The following is a 22,216-nucleotide window of genomic DNA, read 5'->3' on the forward strand; positions in this document are numbered from 1 at the left end:
GGATTTTAAGTTTCTCATCCAACATTTCAGATAGGGAGACTATCAAGAATATAGATTGCCGAAACCGGTTTGGCTCAGTGGATAGAGCGTCGGCTTGCGGACTGAAAGGTCCCAGGTTCGATTCCGGTCAAGGGCATGTACCTGGGTTGCGGGCACATCCCCAGTAGGAGATGTGCAGGAGGCAGCTGATCGATGTTTCTCTCTCATCGATGTTTCTAACTCTCTATCTCTCTCCCTTCCTCTCTGTAAAAAATCAATAAAATATATTTTTAAAAAAAAGAATATAGATGATAGATAGATAGATAGATAGATGATAGATAGATAGATAGATATGTTTTATTTTATTTTATTTTATCTTATTATTTTATTTTATTTTTTGTGAGGGCATAAGTTTGTCCTAAGTCCCACAAAAGAATAATGAAATTAAAAATAGAAGCAGGATTTCTTGGTTCCTCATTTGATGCTTTTCTAACCAGTTCCTACTGAGTTCTGAGTCCCGGCCCTCTCTCCACCTGAATGTTCCAGCTGATGGTTCCCAGGGTGACCCAATTTGTGGTGTGAGGCACAGGTGCACGGTGCAGGAAAGAACAAGCCGGTGAAGGCCGCTGGGTTCTGGAGTTTGAGCAATGAAAGGAAACCCATCCAGGAACCAATTTCCCCTTGAATTTATTAATCTCGCAGCCCACAGAGAGGACAGGGGAGAAGCCGCTTCTAAGAATGGCCAGGGGGCAAAACCAGGAAAAGAGGCTCAAAGTGTTCCCAGGATAGCAACTCACACAAAGCCCCTCTTAGCCCTCTCTGCTTGTGCTGCCACACCATCAGCAGGACTACCTGTAAGTTCAAAAAACACGCTCTCCGTCCTCAGGGGCTCAGGCCTGGCCACCGGCAAGTCTCCGAGCACTGACTGGGCCCCTCAGTAAAGAAATGCAAGCAGAAAGGCTAACAGGCCCAGGGAGCGAGCAGAGAGCCCTCGCAGACACCAGCCAGCAAGCTGACATCTGCTTCTAAAGTTCTCTTTATCTTGAGGTCAACCCTCCCAGGGTGGAAATGAAAAGGCCTCTGTGAAGCAGCTGCCTTTGTCTACACGCGGATCCCAACCTTTTCAAGTCTGAGAGTTCCTTTCTAAAACTGACCCATGACATTAGTTATCTTCTACTATGGGTTAATTGAAAGAAAACATTGTGACCAAATAACTGCACAAATCCAATAGTATTTTAGAATCAATGTTTACAAAATGTTAACAAAGTGTTTATAGAATTTTGGCATGAGATACTGTATTTATTCAGACTAAATATGTATTTGTCTGTTTTACTTTTAATTGAAAAGAATGAAAAAAAAAAGGACAGGGGGAGGGATAAAATGTTGAACTTTTCGTCATTGCCTTTATTTTCCTGCATCCTTAACTCCCTAGTCTAGGCTGCAGGAGAAGTACTGGTCATTATAATGGGGGGAGGGGGTTGGCAGGAGTGAATATAGAATTGAGTCACGGATGTCAAATCCTTGAATTCTAGGTTTTATATTTTTCACTTTTCACTACGGAAATATTCAAATGTTTCCAAAAAGAGAGCTTACAGAAATGAACTTCCTGCAGGTATTGCCCAGCTTCAACTCCTAGATACACTTGCCAGTCTGTTGGTTGGCAGCCTCAGTAGCTCCCTGGGTGAAATCTGGAACTGGTCCTCTACACAGAGGACAAAGAGTGATCAAAGGAACTGTGGATCTCTGCACCCAATCTGCCAGAATCTTAAAAGTTTATAGAGGAGCCTGAAAAAGGGTCAGTCTCATACACCATCCAGAAGATCTCAGTGCATTACTCTCTCAAGGCTGTGTCCCCGCAACAGCTCCCGCAGTGGGAATGAGGGGCAGAACATACATCCCAAGTACAGAAGTGGGGGCAAGAAGCCTCCATTGCCAGTGCTCACCAGCAGTAATGAACTCTCAGTGGCCTCCTCCAACACAACCTTATGTCATATTTTTTTTTAAAATATATTTTATTGATTTTTTACAGAGAGGAAGGGAGAGAGATAGAGAGTTAGAAACATAGATGAGAGAGAATCATCGATCAGCTGCCTCCTGCACATCTCCCACTGGGGATGTGCCCGCAACCCAGGTACATGCCCTTGACCGGAATCGAACCTGGGACCTCTCAGTCCACAGGCCGACGTTCTATCCACTGAGCCAAACCGGTTTCGGCATATGTCATATTTTATGACACATTTTTGTCTCATTATTTTAAAGCAAATCTCAAATAAGTATTCATCCTGGTAATATTTCTACATAGTGTCTTTATTGATGCTCTTGTTTTCTTTATTGGTTATATATATATATATATATATATATACCTAAGTGGCCGTCCGCCCGTCCGCCCGGTAACTATGATGCACAATGACCACCAGGGGGCAGATGCTCAATGCAGGAGCTGCCAAGCTGCAGTGACTTGGCAGCTGCAGTTCTTGGTGACGCACCCAGAACCAGAGAAGAAGAAGCCTGATTCCAGGGTGCACCCCCCGAGAACCATCCTCTCACAATCTGGGACCCCTGGGGGATGTCGGAGAGCTGGTTTCGGCCCAATCCCCACAGGCCAGGCTGAGGGACCCCACCAGTGCATGAATCTGTGCACTAGGCCTATAGTATAAATATCATATAATTATCACATGTAATCAAATTAACAAATTCTTACTTTTGTAATACCTTATCTATATCCATATTTGCCTGCATATCTCAATAATGATTTTACAGTTGGTTTGTTCAATTCAGGGTCCAAACAAGGCATACTAGTACATATTGCATTTAGTTTTCTAAGTCTCTTTTAGTCTTTAACAACCTTCCTTCCCATTTTAAGTCATATATTTATTGAAGAAAACTGAGTTATTTATCTCAGAGCACTCATCACACTCTGGATGTGGCTGATTGTTACATTGTGGTATATTTAACTTGTTCCAACTCTTTTCCTAGTAACTTATGTAAACTGGTAGCTAGCTAGATTTAGAAGCTTGAATAAATTGCGAATTTTTTTGTTTTGTTTTGCTTTGTAAACACAGGTGTTCTTCTATTTACGTCTCACCAGGAATTATGTATATGTAGTGAATCCTTTTTTAGTATGCTAAGACTGAATCTTAGATTTCAAAAAGTAATAGAACAAGAGTGACTGAAAAGAACATATATCAGAAGGATAAGTGTTTGTTTTTTGGAATTAGGAAGAAAGAAGAGAAATTAACAGCGAAGGCTGAAGGCCAGTGAACGGGGCGGCTGGTTGGGCCTTGCCCACTCCTCAGACTGAAGCTATGAGAGGAACAGCATCGAAGCTCTATGTCAGTTTGAGACTCTGGTGATAAAGGAGCCTTACACCCTGCTTTCCACATTGAATTCTGAAGTCATATCATCTCAGAAGCAACTTTCACCTTCCATGGCCCAGCAGCAACTTCGGGAACCAGTCTGAAGTTCGCCCAGCTGGGATGCAGAAGTGAGCAAAGAGGATCAGAATATGGAAAAGGGTATTTAGAGAGGTCAGCTCCAGATGTCAGCCTGGGCCAAGTACTTGCAGACTGAGGGACAGAATTCTCAACAGATAGTCACATGAAGATTGATAACAGCCAGGAACCACAACTATCCAAATCTCCTTCTCAGCAGATAGTCTTCCGAGCACTTATATGCCCACACATGAGGTGATCCCAATCTAGAAGCAATTTTCCTGTTTTTCCCAATGAGATCACTTTTTTTAAATGCATTTTGGGCCCTAGCCAGTGTGCCTCAGTGGATAGAGCGTCGGCCTGTGGACTGAAGCATCCCAGGGTCAATTCCGGTCAAGGGCATGTACCTCTGTTGCAAGCCCCTCCCTGGTCCGAGGCCCTGTTCCGGGCACAACCAATTGATGTGTGATTTCTCTCTGTCTTTCCCTATTTCTTCCACTCATTAAAAAAAAAATGCATTTTGGTCAACTTGAATACATATTGTTGGTGGAAATCACATAATATCCACTTATAATAATACTTAATTTATTATTTACACTTGCACAATTAACAGCACATAAGGTAATTTTCTGTTTCCGTATGTATTCACATTCCTCACATGCTCCTTTAATACAGGTAATGACCTCAGGTGTCACTCACTGTTTATTTAATAAATCTAATAGTATTGTATTCCAGGGCACATCACTCTCACTTCCATCTAAGTTGTTTGAAATATAGAATCTTTAAAATCTTACACAATACTGTGTTACTGAAAATAAATTTTTATCCCAAGTCCCAACCATGCTTGTGTAAAACTTTAGAATAGTTACTTTTTTCTACTTTGTAATTGCTATAAAATTTTGTTCTCTTCAATGTAATCATTTGTGCTTTTGCTTTTCAAAGATATTTACTAAAAGCATACTTATTCTAACCACTAACTTGCAATTATGAGCTAATGCCCTCAAGAAACTAAACTAAACCTGCATTAAATTTATTTGCTTATTTTTAAAACAATTCTGCCAGATGATCTCCATAAGCATTCAAAATTATTCATTATGCCTTGTATTTGGGCACATGTAAATTATTCCTTCTCCCCGTCAGCCATGTGAAAATGTAAATCCACAAAAGCAGAAAAGAGAAAATAATATATTTGAGTAATATTTAAGTCTGAAATAACTGAGGAGAAATCATGAAACTTGACTTATACTTTATAGAAGTAACTAAATTAAATATTTTGCTATTAGGCAGAATGGAGACTCTAGACAGAAATTAGGATATTATAGAAAAATAAAATAAATTCCATTTTTCATAACTGAGTATATGGCTTTAAAATCTATAACTACTCTCTATACACTTGGGTGATTATAATGGAGGAATTAATAAAATCTGATTCAGGGCAATGAATATCTATTGGGTTCCTCTTAAGTTCTACATACTGGGCACTGACCACAGAAAGATGACAAGATAGAGCCAGTCCTCATTAAGGTTTTCAACATTGTAATTATATCCTATCTTTCCTAATACCATTTTAACAGCAGACACCAATTCCAGATTAATGCATTTGGATACTTCCAGAAATATTTTCAGAAGTCTCAGTGCCTACTATCCAACTCATTCATTATAACTATTGATGATTAGGTAGAGATTGTGATGAATGTAATTAAGACTTCACTTAATGCAATAAGTTAAATCATTAGCTCATTACTCTAAATTTATTGGAAATATTACTACTTTTAGAGAAAATGAAGCTGAAGCCCAGAAAATGCGTAAAAGTCACATACTAAATAAATGGCAGAACTAGAATTTTGGCCCATGCCTATCTGCTTTTAAGACATTCTATTTACATTAAGGACTGATTATAAAAATTCAGTTATTTATTTTGATGTTTTATTATGATGGTCTATTTTAAAATAATTTACTTATTTTGTGTTTTGAAAACCTTCAGTGTGACTACATAGAATAGACATTTGTGACCATCAGGGACAGAGGCAATAGTCCAACCAAGGGTCTCATCAGAGAAGATTTTGGATAAACAAGAGATTATCCTCCTACCCTCAGACACTATGAATACCAAAATTCGCAGTGTGTATCACTGCTTTTGCACCTCAAAGAACTATCATAAATGTGCAGACTTAAGAGCAAAGCCCAAGGAAAAAGTGACTAAATTAAGCAAGTAAAAATATAAAAGCTTTCAATATGAAAGCTTACCATGTGCAGAGCAGTAGGCCAAACTCAGGGTCTAAGTGTCAGAATCTTACATTCAAAAATATAGAAGCTGATGAGGCTATTAGGTTACACGAGAACTTCAGCATTGCAATAAATGGAGAAGAAAACCATGAAGTTTGAGAGAGTACGTTGTTCCAAATAAATATGAAGCCAGAAATGGGGAAGTAAATTTTTACAATATCTGGTTACACAGACTTACTACAGCTTAAACACATTCGGAAGTATTTTAAATGTTTAGAAAAGTTTATGGATAATAAGCGCATACAAAATTATTAAGAGAGATTACCTGTATAGCATGACACTAGACCCTTCTGTTTTGGGCTATAAATGGAACCTAGGATATATTTACAGTGACATTCTTCTGTGTTACTCCTATGTTTCCATTCATTCATTCAACTCATTAATTGGGTATCTACCTTTTGCTTTCATTCACAGATGCAACAGGTATAGGCTATGCATCTGTTTTGTGGTCATTCATCAAGTTAACTGGGGTACAGACAATTCTGGAGCTCATGTTCTATTAGGGGATATAGACACTGTTCATCCTTTACTTGCAATTGTGAAAGGTGCTTCGAAGGAGAGCTGGGCCTTCAGAAAGAACACAACTGTGTGGTCTGCTCTGCTTTAGGAAGTCAGGACTTCCTGAGGAAGTGAAGCTGAAATCTGGATTAACCTGCCTGTAAATGGTGAATCAAGGAGGACAAAGGAGCATTCCAAGTAAGAATGGCAATGTTGAAGTTGCCACATGAAAACCAGTTACAAGGACACACACGGAGAGAAGCGAAGAAAAGTGGGAAGTGGGGACTGAAGAAATCAATGTGCACATCCTTGGCCGCCGCTGGAGGAAGTTTAAAACTTATACTGGGCAGGAGGAAGCCATCGTCCTAGTCCGAGAGATGTAGAGATGCACAGGTGCTTTTTCTCTTTTGTGTGAGAGGAAGCCATTAAAAAGAAAGATGGAAATGGATGGAGTGTTTACAGTGCGTGAGGCAACTCAACATGTTTTATCTACCTAATCCTTACAATAAAATAATTATGATCACCTTATATAATAGATGAGAAAATTGAGACTCAGTTACTCGGTGGAGTTCATACTTTTTACAGTGTGGGTAAGATGTGATTGGACTGTTCTGCTCGGCTGTAAGCCTTGTGCTCTTTCCCTTTGCATAATTTTCGTGACCCATTCCTTCTTATTAAGAATTTCTACTGTCTGTCTCCTCTCACTCTCTCCTCTTACCAAATCATCTTCTTAACTCCACTTTCATAACAGCCAAATTCCTCATGGAAAAAAACAGGCTCGGTCTACTGTTTTCACTGCAGTGAGTTCCTGATACATGTTGTACATTCAATAAATATTTATTGGATGAATTTCAACATTCTGTCCTCCACCATCTGTTCTTCATCTAGTCCCTCAGTGTTATTTGACACTTCAATGCTAATAACTGACAAGTACACATCATAAGCCACATCTTCTAACTGGAGTACCAGATTGGTATTCTTGGATGTCTTTTAATGTCTCACCAGCACTTCCAGCTCAACATATTCATTTTTTTTTGTTCCAACACCTTTACCTAATGTTTCCTCATTTATTAAAAATGCATAACCTTTTCCCCAGGAACTTAATATCAAAACCTGAATTATCTTTATAGCCTTTTTGCTCCTTACCACTCACATTTAAATAACTAAGAAGTCAGGTAAGACTTGCATATTTGGGTGAATGTAACCTGAACTCATTTCTACCAACTCACATAGCCCAATATCTCCTAACTCTTTGTTCTAATTCCAAAACATACTTCCTCAGACTTTCTCAACTCTGTTTCTTATTCTGTACATATCATTTTGGTTTTATCCTAAACGTGTTTATTCTCACTTGTGTTCTTCAGTGATGAGGGTGGGAGGAAGCCTTTAAAAAGAAAGACTAGCCCTGGCCAATGTGGCTCGGGGGTTGAGCATTGACCTATGAACCAGAAGGTCACGATTCCATTCCCAGTCAGAGAACATGCCCGGGGTGCTGGCTCACTCCCCAGTAGGGGGTGTGCAGGAGGCAGCAGATCAATGATTCTCTCTCATCATTGATGTTTCTTTCTGTCTCTCTCTCCCTCTCCCTTCCTCTCTAAAATTAATAAAAATATATTTTTTTTTAAAAAAAAAGAAAGACTAAATGTGGATAGAGTGTTTATAATGAGTGAGGCACTCAATGTGGGGAAGCATGGGACTTGGTTGGAAAGTCTGTAAGGAGGATTCTCTGAAAGGGCGGGGGCCTCTAGGGGGACATTGGCGAAGGCGGCAGCCCCTGCCTTGACTTTTCCAAACAAGTCAGAGCCCCCAGGTGTTTTGCTAAAATCTCTGTTTAGTCTCTAGACCCAACCTTGTAGGAGCATGTGCTTTCTCAAGGATACTTACCCTACTGCTAGTATCTAATAGTTAATTTTAGTTCAAGCTGTTGTTACAATAAAAGCCTAAGGAGGCAGGTGAATGAGACTACTTGGTGGCTATAGCCAGGTAGTCCCTTAGCCTCTCTTTCACAGAAACATGTGTCAGAGTAATCATTCATCATTCTTCAGGGTCTGCCAGTCAGCCCCAGAAACTCAACATATTTTATTTATCTAAGCTATTCCCACCCAAAAAATGTTCACAGCAATAATCTTGAGAATACAGTAACTTTCCTGAGGATTTGGAAGACCATATCCAGCACCTATCAGCTTCCATACCCTGTTGGCACCCTCTCTTTCAACATGGGCCTCTTCCGAAGCCCACATGTTAGGAGTGGCAATTTTCCCTCCACTTCAGCTTCCACACCCAGCATACACTCCTACTGTGTCTTGATGAGTAGTGCCACCTGGCCAGTGTGCTTTATCCTGGATTTCTAGATTCTCCGTGAATGAAATGTCTTCCATTTTGTTATAACCACTTGGTCACCAAATCCTACTTCTTTTTTCTCCATAATATTTTCACATTTTCATATTTTCCATTATCATTGCCTCTTTTTTTTTTTTACCATTGTCCTTTAAAGAATTTCTTGAATAATTGCATACTCCTAACTCTGTCCCCAGATTCTACACCTTATAATGTACACTTCCCAGAATTATCATTATGTACATTCCCAGAATGTACATTATAATGTACACTATCCCAGAATTATCTTCCTACGTCACATACTTGCTCACAACATTCGACAATCAAGACTACTTAGCATAATATTTAAGCCTCTTCACAGATTGACACCAACCTACCTCTATTTCCCTATCTCCAGCCCACATTTCTTATTTATGCTACTCTTTATGAAGCATTCAATTGTTCATCTCAAACTCATGGTTGTTTTTCTTAAAACCAGTATATTCATTATGTTTGCTCATTCTTTTCTCTCTTACAAAATGTTTTTCTTTCCTTAATTTGTATCTAACTACACATATTATTTACACTCTTTTGAAAATTTTATTTTACTCTTTCATGAAACCCACCCTAATCTTCAGTCCCCAATTTTTTTTTTACATTATCTGCATCTTGTAACTATTTCAAGTATGATACTCCTCAAAGCTACCTGAAAGTTCACCACGCTTTAGAATTCACACTTTACATTTTTCTCACTATATTTTAGGATCTGTGGAAGTTGGGAGAAATATCTTATTGCTTATTTAATTATTTATTTATTTTTAAATATGTTTTCATTGATTTCAGAAAGGAAGGGAGAGGGAGAGAGAGATAGAAACATCAGTGATGAGAGAGAATCATTGATCGGCTGTCTTCTGCATACCCCCTACTGGGGAGTAAGCCAGCAACCTAGGCACATGCCCTGACCAGAAATCAAACTGTGGCCTCCTGGGTCATGGGTCAACACTCAACCACTGAGCCAAACCAGTCACATTCTTATTGCTTTTATAAAATACCCATAATCCTTAAAACATACTATAAATCCAATCATTTTCAATACTATTTGATTAAAACATTCAGGGAGTAATTCACCTGAATACTAATAATTGTTGGGGAAATAATTCCAGTTCATTTACTTACTGTTAGGAGTAGAATTGCACTATATGAAATTAACCTCAAAGGTTAATGCAATGTGTTGTTTTGTTTCCATCACTTTCTATACATCTGAAGGGACCTGAGCTAATTGGGGGTGGGAGCTGTGACACAGGACCTTGCTAAGTAGCTTCGGTTGACTGCCATATAAGCTCCCTGGTGGTAGGAAAACCCAACCTGCAAGGCTTCCCTGTAGCTCCTCAAAATGGGAAGATAGCTGCTATCACAATTACAGCTCATTACACCAAAAATAAAAATAGAAACACCCCAGGAACAAGTGAGCAGTTTGCAGTTGATTTTGGTGATGGAAAACTATACTTCTACTAGCAAAACTATGTTCATTTTACTCAATTCGTTCTTGGTTCCCCACAGACAAGCATACTGTGTGTATCATATGTTCACTACTCATTGAATCACATTTAAATTGTCAATTCTCTCTAAAACTTCATTTTACAGCCTAAATGTAAAACTAACTAGATAAATTTTGCTCAGTTCTTCCTGACTCCCATGGCTTTCTGATTTTACATTTAGTGTAGGTTGAGGATGATGAATAGGTTTCAGAAGCTTTGATTTGATCTTTATAAGTTTTCCTCACTCTGAATCTTGAAGATCTCTACTAGGCAGGAGTGGCTTGAGTGGGCTAAGCATGCTAATTTACCTTCTATTTTACCTGTCTAGTTAGTGGGAATTTTTAACATATATTTAAGCTGAATTTTTAACATATTTTGGACCATGTGGTAGGCATTGTCATTTTCTGAGTGTCCTGGTCCCCCACATTTTTAGATGTTGTGCTATAAAGTAGAGGAACACACATCAATTGCCAAAGGTAAGATTGCATTCATTCAAGTTGTTACCAACTTCTCTTTCCCATATTAAAATTGGAGACTAAGTATTAACAGATGTGATTCTTATTCTGATATATTATAAGAAAGGGACATTCCAGAATAGCATATCAAACAGTGGCTAAGTTTATACTTTCTTTCACAAGTTGCTTGATGTTCAGAGCCAATAGCAGCTTTAAGATAAGTAGTTTGTTTTATGATAAATGGTATAGGATAAGAAAAGAAGAAGACTCTCTGTAAACTATAACATGGTGTTACATGCAGTATATTCTTCTTTCAACTCCCATGTTTGAAATATAAATGCACCATATGGAAGTAAAAGGAGCATGCAGCTGCCACAACTGAAACTCATTCTCATTGGTGTTATCATTACGAATCTGATTTTTCTTTGCCCAAATATCAAAAAGAGTATTTTAGCAGAACAAGATAGAATAGCTGGATGGCTTGCAGCGGTTCTCAACCTGTGGGTCGTGACCCCTTTGGGGGTCGAATGACCTTTTCACAGGGGTAGACTAAGAACATCAGAAAACACATATATAATTACATATTGTTTACAGTAGCAAAATTAGAGTTATGAAGTAGCAACAAAAATAATTTTATGGTTGGGGGTCACCACAACATGAAGAACTGTATTAAAGGGTTGCGGTATTAGGAAGGTTGAGAACCACTGGCTTAGAGGGTGAGGAATTGATACTTCTCTCATTTTCCACAATAGGCAACCATTATAGGTACCTGAAATGGGCTTTAGGAGGATTATCCTGGAAAAGTATGTACTGTGGAAATGGGAGGCAAACTCTCTCTCTCTTTCTCCCTCTCTCTCTCTCTCTCCCCCTTTCCAGTCTCTTTAACATCTGAACACAGCCACCCCCTACCACACTTACTAATATCATTAGGTCTATTTATCAATGTGTAGCTAATAACTACTTTTATCATACTTACCTTGTAATTTTGTTAAACGTGCAGATTTCAGAACCCTGCACTATATACACTTTGTATTAGAGACTCTCGCTCTCTGAAATTGAGATTTTTCTCACTTAAAATTAATATCAATCTTTTCTGATCCCTGGAATTTACCAAAGTAGATATGTACGTATACCCATTTCTCCCAGTTGATCAAAATATTAAAAAGGTCTCACTCTGTAGCCTGTTCCAGACTTTAAATGCCAGGTATTCTTTCTGTCCTTTGTTCTTGTTCCCAGATTATTTTCATTTAACTCCTCTTTCTGTCTCCAACAGCAATAAAGAAAACAGTTGGCCTCTACCTCCAGCATAATAAATATTATTTTCTGTATACAAACATTCTGCATATATAACTTCTGTTTGAGTTATCTGCTTTGATGAAGAGTAATTCCATTTTAGGGAAAGTCTTGTATGAGACTAGCTCATATGTTGAAATTTGTACTCATGTGTCCGGCAAATAGGCACTCTGAAAGTCAAGGTTAGAGTTCACATCACTGATCCCATATTTACTCTACACTCTACACATCTTTGAGCTTTACTTTAAAAATATTATACCCTTCAAGTCTTTAATATTCAAATTGAAAAGAAGACTAAATCTAATCTAATAATAGACAAACATGGTAATTGACCATACCCCCGCTTCACTTCCCAATGGCTAATCAGCAGGATATGCAAATTAACCCAACCAAGATGGCAGCCAGCAGCCACACAGCTGAAATGAGCAGGAGGCTTGCTTGCTCCAGTGATGGAGGAAGCCAAGCTTCCTCCCTGCTGTGGCCAGGCTCTGAGCTCCACTCTAAGCAACAAAATTGCAATTATAGAAGCTAAACAAACCCCAGATACCTGCTTTCAGTAGGCCGTGGCCTCAGAGCTGGAGCAGCAACAAAGTTTCAATTATAGAAAGTAAATAAACCCCAGAATTAAAAAAAAGAAAAAAAGGAGAGGGTGGGAGCTTCAGTCACCGGCTTGGCCAGCCTGAAAACAGCCCTCAGCCCCTCATCCAGGCTGGCCAGGCACCCTAGTGGGGACCCCCACCCTGATCCGGGACAACCTTCAGGGCAAACCAGCTGGCTCCCACCCATGCACCGGGCCTCTATCTTATATAGTAAAAGGGTAATATGCAAACTGACCCTAACAGCAGAAAGACTGGGAATGACTGTCACTATGACACACACTGACCACCAGGAGGCAGACACTCAATGCAGGAGCTGCCCTCTGGTGGTCAGTGAGCTCCCACATGGGGGAGCTCTGCTCAGCCACAAGCCAGGCTGACTGCTGCCAGTACAGCAGTGGTGGTGGGAGCCTCTCCTGCCTCCTCAGCAGCGCTAAGGATGTCTGACTGCAGCTTAGGTCTGCTCTCTGATGGCAAGTGGACATCCCCCGAGGGCTGCCAGGCTGCCAGAGGGCTGTCTGATTGCCAGCTTAGGCCCAATCCCCTGAGAAGCAGGTCTAAGCCAGCAAGTGGTCATCCCCCTAGGGGTCCCAGACTGCAAGAGGGCACAGGCCGGGCTGAGGGACTACCCCCCCCCAAGTGCACAAATTTTTGTGCACCGGGCCTCTAGTATATACTATAAAATAAAACCAACAAGGTTTTAGATACTTACATGCATATTGCTCAATGAAAAACTTTCTTATAGGACCATAAAGAAATGTAAATGGATCTGATACACATACTTATATCTACTTCAGCTACACTGAAAATCCAAATAATGACACTGGACGTCAAGACAGGTTCATCTCCTCACATCTGGGGTGTCTTTCAGAAAGAAAAAAAAAAATGAGCTGCTAGCAAAGACAGACAGTATAATAAAACGTGAAAGATAGCCAAGGATGTTACTGAGAGACTTTTAATGAACAAAGACTGGGAAAATGAGGCTGCGAAAAACAGAGACTGCAGACGTGAGATATTTAGGACCAACCAGCATTCCAGGGAGACTCTCCTTGAAGGAGAGGCATAGTGTCCAGCCCCAGAGCTGGGAAATGGAAGGCTAACAAGTGGCAGGCTTTGAAGACCAGAGGCACTGTGGAGAGGCAGCCTTTGAATTTTGGTGAAGAAAGTGATAGTCTATGTACAAAGTACTTTCCCAGTTATTCTACCAGTAAGGCATACATCCTCTGAATGGCTTCAGCAAAAGAAGAGATGTTGAAAATCAAATCCTAAATATACCAAGGCACACAATCTGCCTCTTATCTATCTTAAGAAACCAAAAACTGACATTTCTGGAGACATTCAATAATGAACCTTCAACTGAGGCAGCAGCAGTTGCCAGGCAGCAGGCCTGGAAAGGGTAGTAAGGAAAATCTCTAGGGTGAAAGGGGATGTGGGGTGTTGGTCATAATAATCAAGGTGACTAAATTTGTCAAAACTTACTGAACCATACACTTAAGATCTGTAAACTTCACTATATGTAATTATACAGGATTTTAAAAATCCTGGTGTTATCTATAAAAATCTCATAGGCTGCTTTTAACATTTTTGATGGTTATTCACTGGGTCAAATAGAGCTCAAACAACCATGAAGAAGAATTGATTTGGAGAACTTTTTCTACTGGATAGAAAGTCTTATTACAAAAATATAGTAGTAATTTTTGGCATGGTTTGGTGCAAAGAAATATAAACAAATATGAAATATAATAGAGGGTTCAGAGGGAGACACATAATATATATAGATGTTTTTATCTATGGAAAAGTGGCACTATGGAAGAGAAAAGACAAGCTTAAACATAAATTACTTTTGTTTAACTGGATATCCAAATAGAAAAGAATGAATCTTAAATTCTATTTTACATGAAAATAAAAAATGCATTCTTGCTATTGTAGTAAAGTGATCAAAGGTTCAAAAGATAATATAAAATAATCTCTAAAATTCCATGTTTGACAAATATTTCTCTGTTAGAAAAGTATACTATAAAAAGAATATCTAAAGTAATCCAAAGTAAGAACTAAGGTCAATCTGAAGAACAAATCCAAAGAAACCAACAGGAAGGAACTAAATAAAAGCCAAATTAATAAAATTGTTTTAAGAAACAAGTGACAGAGAAGGACAATAAGCATAAAAGCTGATTTTAAAATTTATCTTTATTGTTGGAGATATTACAGATGTACCCCTTTTCTCCCCAGTGACTCCCTCCACCCCCTACCCTTACCCCCCAGGTCTTCATCACACTATTGTCTGTGTCCATGGGTTATGCATAGATGCATATCAAATAAAATAAACTTTTTAACAAGAATTATGAAAAATCAGAAAAGAGAAAGAGAAGAATCTTCAAAAGAACAATTAGAAATAGAAGAAAGGTTGAAGTACAGACACAGCAGAGAAAAAAGTTGTTAGAATTTCTTGTAAGAAATACTTTGCTAACAAAAGCCAAGGTTTAGAAAAAATGAACTAATTCTGAGAGAAATAAAAATCACCAAATGTGATGTAAGAAGAAATAGGCCTAGAAAATGTTCTTGGTAAGTTCTACCACACATTCAAGGATTTTATTAATTCTGTCACATAATCAAGGAATAGATAACTCAAAAATTGGATAAACTCCATTGTAAAACAGATGAAATACTCCTCAGATCATTTTGTGATTCTAATTTATATTTGGTAACAAAATAAAACAAAGCTCACTCCTGAATGTAGACACAAATATTTCAAGCAAAACATTAGCAAGTAAAATGCAGAGGTGCATTTCAATTTAAAAAAAATAAATAAATACAATATATCTAAATAGATTTCATATCAAATTGTCTTTAATTTTAGAATGTACTTTTGAATCATTTCAAATTAGCATAGCGAAAGGAAAACTGCATGGCCATCTAAAGAGAAGCAAAAGCAAACTAAGAATAGCAACGTAAGGAACTTGGATTGCCATGACAGACACTACAGGAGCTCTTCGGCCTCCTTGGCTTTCTCTTCTTCCAAAACAGGGAGACCACCCCGTAGCCTCCCTCACAGGTGGATATGCTTATGTGACAGAATTCTGGCCACTAGGTTGTGAGAGGAAGAGATGTGCACTATCTCCAGGCTTGAGCCATAAAAACCTTCCTCATGATTTATTCACTGCCCGTCTCCCTTATAAGCTAGAGGGACAAGGAAATGAGAATGGTTGGAGAGAAGTGGGAGAGGCCATACAAACTAGGTTGGAAATATAATAAGAGACAACTGCAAGGATTTTAAGTATTGCTTTGAGTGAGATATGATATCACTGCACAATTATGAGAAGAGGAGGGGCACGAGCTGATTGACATGAAGAAAAAGATCTCTTGGTTACTGTGTTGAGAATCATAGAAAGGCAGCAAGGGTCAATTCAAGAACTCAAGGGTCAAGAGATTTTTGTTTGTGTATTTGTTTTTGTTTTATCAACTAGGACATTCTCTGACATGTAATTGGTAAATCTAGACAATTCAAATTTAAAGTGATCATTAAGACAAGTTGGATTAATATCTACCATGTTTCTAACTGTATTATTCATCATATTTGCTCTTTATTCATCCCACCCTCTTTTTGCCTCTCTGGTATAATTTAGCATTTTATATGATTCAATCTATCTCTTCTCAGCATATCAACCGTATAAACATCTGTATTGAATTTATTGGGATTACATTGGTTAATGTAATTATATTGGTTTAAGGTGTACAATTCATCTGTATATTGTATTATGTGTTCATCATCCCAAGTTATATTTTTTCCATCACCATTTATGCCCCCTTTATCTCTCTTGCCTCTCTCCACCCCTATTTCCCTCTGATAATGACCATACTCTTATCTGTCTATGATGTTTTTTGCTCAATCCCTTCATCTTTTTATCCAGCCCCATAGTTCTCTTCCCCTCTGGCAACCATCAGTATGTCCTCTGTATCTATACATTTATCTCTACTTTGTTTTCTCATTTATTTTGTCCTTTAGATTCCACATATAAGTGAAAGCATTTGCTATTTGTCTTTCTCTGACTTGGCATAACACTCTCCAGGTCTATCCGTGCTGACACAAAAGGTTAAATTTCCTTCTTTTTTATGGCTGAGTGGTATTCTATTTGTAAATACTATATTATAATTTTTAAAATTAATGATTGGTCTAATTTATAAAATACATTTTTCAACTAATCTGAATTTGTCTTCAAATAACACTATACTGCTTTATTTATAGTGAAAATATTTTATAACTGAATATTCCCTCCTGCCCCTCATTGACACTACTGTCATTCATTCTATTTATCCAGATGCTATGATCACCCAATGTACTGTTGCTATTATTGCTTGAACAGTTGTGTTTTAGATTAAGAATAATAAAATTAAAAGATTTTGGTTACCCTTTATTCTTTCTATGATGCTTTTCTTTTCTTTTTATGAATCTGGTCTTCTGACATATTTTCATTCTATTTGAATAACTTTACCATTTTTTTCAGGGCAGGTTTGTGGCTAATGAATTCTTTCAATTTTGTTTGAGAAAGTTTTTATTGTTCCTTCACATTTAGAGGATAATGTTGCTGGATATAAAATTTTAGGTTGATGACTTTTTCTTATTGTAAATTTTGTATTTTACTCTACTCTGTTCTTATTTTCATGCTTTCTGATGAAAAGTCTATAGTAATTCTTACCTTTATTCCTTAATAGCAAAGTTATTATTTTTCTTTTTACTTCTTTCAGGATTTCTCTGTCCTTAGTTTTCTGCAGTTTCAATATGATATGCCTAAGTGTTTTTATATTATTGCTTTTATGTTAATTTTGCTTGATATTCTCTGAGCTTCCTGTAACTGTGCTTTGGTGTTTGTCAGAGCATTATTTTTTTAAAATTTAATTTTTTTTACAGTTTTGGGATGTTCTGTTTGATTTTTTAAATTTGTTTTTCTCTATTCATTTCAGTATGGCAATTTTCTATTAATCTCTTTTCAACCTCACCAATTATTTCTTTAGATATCTTGAGTTACTGATGATCCCATTAAAGCCATTTTTATTTCTGTTATAGTGTTTTTGCCTTCTAATATTTCCTTTATAACTTAGAGTTTTCATCTCTCTGCTTACATTACGTGTCTGTTCTTGCATCTTGTGGGGGTTTTTGGCATTATAGCCTATTGCATATTGATCATAGTTCATTTAAATTTTATCTATGAAAATTTCAACATCTATGTAATACCTAAGTTTGATTCTGATGATTGTGTAATCATACAAAAACTTAATTTCTTTAATTGACCTTTTCTCCTTTACTTTTATTCAAACTGGCCTTTATCCAGTCTAGAAGTGCACTAACCCACCCACCTCCCTCTCCCTTGCATGGCCACTTCCTTAGTCATTAAACCCTCAGGACACTGAGGTTCTGGTCAGTAGTGTTTTAACTTCAGACCCAGATAAGTAAAATGACTCCACTGACCACACCCTTGTGAAGCCAGACAGAGTGATGCCATGGTTGCCATCAGGACCAGATGCAATGATCAACTACCTCCTTACCCTAGCACGACCCAATCAATAGAGACCATGACCCTAGCTCCACCATGATTAATGATTTTGTTTCCTCAGTCTAACCCATTTTATGGAAACCATCAGGGAGCCAGGTCTTAAGCAACAGCTCACTATGATTCCAGGTTTGGTTCCGTTCTCTTAAAAATAAATCTTTGCTGTTTAGGCTTCAAACTCCTGTTTACATGTGATTGGTCTTTGATGCTCATAGGCAAACAAATCCCTTTAGTCCAGTAACAGTAGCTTTGTCTCATCAGACAGTCTTTTTTCTTTTGGCATGGCTTATAATATTTCTTGGAAGTCAAGCATGTTACATGTACCAGATATTATGAACTGATGTAAGTAAATCCTTAGTGTGAGGACTTATATTAATGTGTTTTTAGGAGTTGTGCTGGGTTTAACATTTGCTATTTCTTTCACATCCTCAATTTTCTTTCCTTTTGATTTGAGCTTCCCTAAGTACTCCTCAGAGAAAATCTGTGTCTTGCAGCTGTAATTTGCTTTATTACATGGGAACCTGTTGGTGTTCTGTTAAGGTATGGGGAAGGGAAGACATTGTGTAATGTCTTATTGAAGTCCAGTGGAGCTGTGACCTTCACAAGTCTTTCTCTAGTCATATCGCTTTTTCCACTTTCTCCTACTTCTTCCCTTGGCTGCAGTGTTCTCAACCTGTTTTCTTGACTCCCATTGATTACACGCCCCCAGGTTAGATGAGACAGGAAGGCTGCAGGGAAATAGAGTGTGAAGATACCTTTCCCAGCTGGGATAAGACCATAAGATCCCGACTACTACTACGTCTCTTTTCTTGGAGAGCAGGCCCTTGTTATGGAGAATGCTCTGGGCGTATCCACAATGACTATTGTTTCTCTCCAGCTGCCACAGTCATAAGGGAATCTTTCTCACATTTTCACTGAGAACCTGGCGGGATACTTGGAAGTAAAACCCAGAAAATATTGGGGCCTTTTAAAACTGTGGCCCTGGGACTTTCTCACTCTCAAGGTAACCCACCTCATCCCCCAGCAACTCCTCAAAATTATCATTTGAGTGTTCTTATCAATTCGTGGTTCCAGTAGCTTCTGCTCCAGAGAAGCAGGTCCCAGCTGTGGCTCTCTGGATATGCCTGTCTCTGTGAATTTGGGGGTGGCAGTTTGCCCTCAAATATCAGTCTTCTGATTGATCCCAGAAAAGTAATTGATTTTTAGTTTTTTCAACTTTTTCTTGTTGCAAAATGGGAGTGACTGTTTCTAAACTCTTTATGCATTAGATGAAAACTCCACATTTTGTGAGACTTCTTAAGACCTAGCTCAAAACTGGTGAACTTTTACTTCCACTCACATGTCATTAGGAAAAACAGGGCAAATGGTCTGGTCCCAACCAAAGAATAGGGAGAGAGCAAGAGTGTGGACACAGGGAGGGAAAATAATTGAGGCCATTTGCTCAGTGAACTCTGAGGAGGTGGTTTTCTGGTATTATTAATCTCGGGGTTATTTCATTATACCCTGAACTTTTCATTTCTTCCATCAGCTCTGTAGCTTATTTGTTCTATGAAATTATTTCTGTTTGTATCTGCTAAAAGGTTTCTTTTTTTCTTTTTATCTGACTGGATCCTCACTGACACAGCTCCAAATTCAGGAGAGAGGAGAGTGGTGCTATTTACTATCCCTCTAAAACCCAACAATCCTCTCAGCAGTATCTTAGCTAAGATTATGATATTTGCAAGCAAAAGGAAGTTATACATTCCCGACAGGCATAGCTCAGTTGTTGAGTGTCAACCTATGAACCAAGAGATCACAGTTCCCGGTCAGGGTGCATGCCCAGGTTGTGGGCTCAATCCCCAGTGTGGGGTGTGCAGGAGGCAGCTGATCGATGATTCTCTCTCATCCTTGATGTTTCTATCTCTCCCTACCCCTTCCTCTCTGAAATCAATAAAAATATTTTTTAATTTAAAATAAGAAAGCTATACAATTGAATTTAAGTATAAAGAAAAGGAGCAGGTTGAGAATGTCTTGGTAATAATCTGGAATGGCTAACTGAAACCAGGGCAGAACCATCAGACTTTTCAAAGCCTGAAACCTGCAAGTGGAAATGAGAAACCCCGCACAGGACATTAGCCGTGGCTGCCCTCTGCTTCTCTAAGCGCTCTGCTCTGCAGGCTGGCTGGCTTGTTCTGTTACATGAACAGAAGCCAGTCCTGTCACCCTCAGAGTATTCACCTCCTTGGGGCAAGAGTCCTGCTGATGTGGAATAGCTGGCTCTCAATGTCAATTTCACCTCCTTGGGCATTTTGCCCCAAGGAGGTGAAATTGGCTTGGGTCAGTTTCTCCCTCCTGATCCCATCAGTGGGCACTGAAGCAGAGCTCAGGGAGCCCACTTTTGGCTGTGGGTCTGAAGGACCAGAGACCATACAAAGGCTCACTAGGAGCTGGGCCTGTAGTTCTCACCTGGGGGCAAGTCTATCCCTCAGAAAACATCTGGGCTGTTTGAAGACATAGTTGATTGCCACAACTGGGAGGATGCTACTGCCATCTAGTGGGTAGATGCCAGGGATGCTGCTAAATATCAAAAACTGCCCAGTCAAGTCCCCACAAGGAAGAGTTATCTGGCCCAAAAAGTCAATAGTGCTGAGGTTGAGAAACCCTAAACTGAGCTAACATCTCAAAGTGAGAATGGATGCATACCAGCCGAAAACTGGCAAGGGTATGGGGGAGAACATGAGAGAAGAGGAAGAAGACGTACAAGTAATAGTTGCTGCATTTAATGAGCATTTATTGTGTTCCAAACACTGTATTAAGTGTTTGACCAACATCTTTTCATTGACTCTTCACAACAATCCTATAAAGCAGGTAGGATTGTCAGTTTTATGAAAAACCAAATAGGGCTGTCTCTTTCCAAAGCTCATGTTCTTGACTAGAACCTGAAAGGTGAGAATGAGCAATCACCCTACCTTGTGGATCTGATCCTGTTTTCACCTGAAGTAGCTAGAAAGCTGTGAACAGATTCTTAAGAGCTGACCTTGTAAGTCTAAAAGAGACAGTAAATAATAACATCACTGTCATTGCTGCTTCTGGGAAACACCACACAAGTGACAGTCAGAGCATGCTGTCATTGAAGGGACTTGAATGTCACATAAGAAGCTATGCAGATTCGAAGGCTGATGTGAAGGCTGATGTGAAGAGGAATGAAGAGCGGGAAACCTGGGATGACTTTCTCAACTCTCTAAAACATAACAAAACTTCCCCAAGACCAAGGTGCCCATGCTTCCTCCCCTCCCAAACATGTAGGCCCTGCGTTCAGTCTATGCTGCGTCTACTTCCACACCTTCAGATAGGAATAAACACGCTAGATTTGTAGGATTGTGATGGAGATTAAACTCGGAAATGTGTCTACGGCAAGGGTTGGCAATCAGAGCAGGTATGGCCCACTTTTGTAAGTAACGGCTTATTGGAGCACTGCCATGCCCTTTTATTTATGTACTAGAGGCCCAGTGCATGAAATTCATGCACTGGGGGGAGCGAGGGGGGCCCCTCAGCCCGACCTGCACCCTCTTCAATCTGGGAGCCCTCAGGGGAGCCCTCTCTAATCGGGGTGCCCTGATGACTTAGGCCCACTCCCTGTGGCTCTCTGCTCTCTGCTCTCTGCACGTCCTGGCCGCTCTGTGCCCACTGCCCAGAGGCTGTCCGCAGCCCAGAGGCTCCCTGCGGCTGGGATGCTTGCCTCGTCACCGCAGCAATGACACAAGTGTCCCACCCCGGCCGCTCCGTGTGCGCACATGCACTGCCCAGAGGCCCTCCATGGCCGGGGTGGAACGCTTGCCTCATTGCAGCTGCGACGAAGCAAGCATTCTGCCAGGCCGCTCACACTGCCTGCTCTCAGCAGCCGCCCTCCCAGGGCTGGGGGACTCTGGCGGGGCTGAGGGGACTGGGTGCTGCCATCTTGTGGCTATGGGCGCCACCATCTAATTTGCATATTACCCTTTTACTAGATAGGATTTTCTGTGACTGATTTTGTGTTACAATAGCAGAGCTGTGTTGTCACACCAGAGACTGAAATCTGACCTGAAAATCCAAAAGTATTTCCTGTCTGCCCACTTCCAGAAAATGTGTGCTAATGCTTGGGAGGAAGTGATCCTGGCATACAGTGCAGGGCCCTCCCTCCCTCCGCCCGATGGGAGACCGGATCTTTCTATCCACATGGGAGTATTTTCTCTGAATTTCTTAGTTCACAGATGTGTCCAAGGTGTTCCAGCCAAACTGGCTTTGTGCACTTTCCAAATC

This window comes from Myotis myotis, unplaced genomic scaffold (assembly GCF_014108235.1).
Source record: "Myotis myotis isolate mMyoMyo1 unplaced genomic scaffold, mMyoMyo1.p scaffold_m19_p_8, whole genome shotgun sequence".
NCBI classification, from domain to species: domain Eukaryota; kingdom Metazoa; phylum Chordata; class Mammalia; order Chiroptera; family Vespertilionidae; genus Myotis; species Myotis myotis.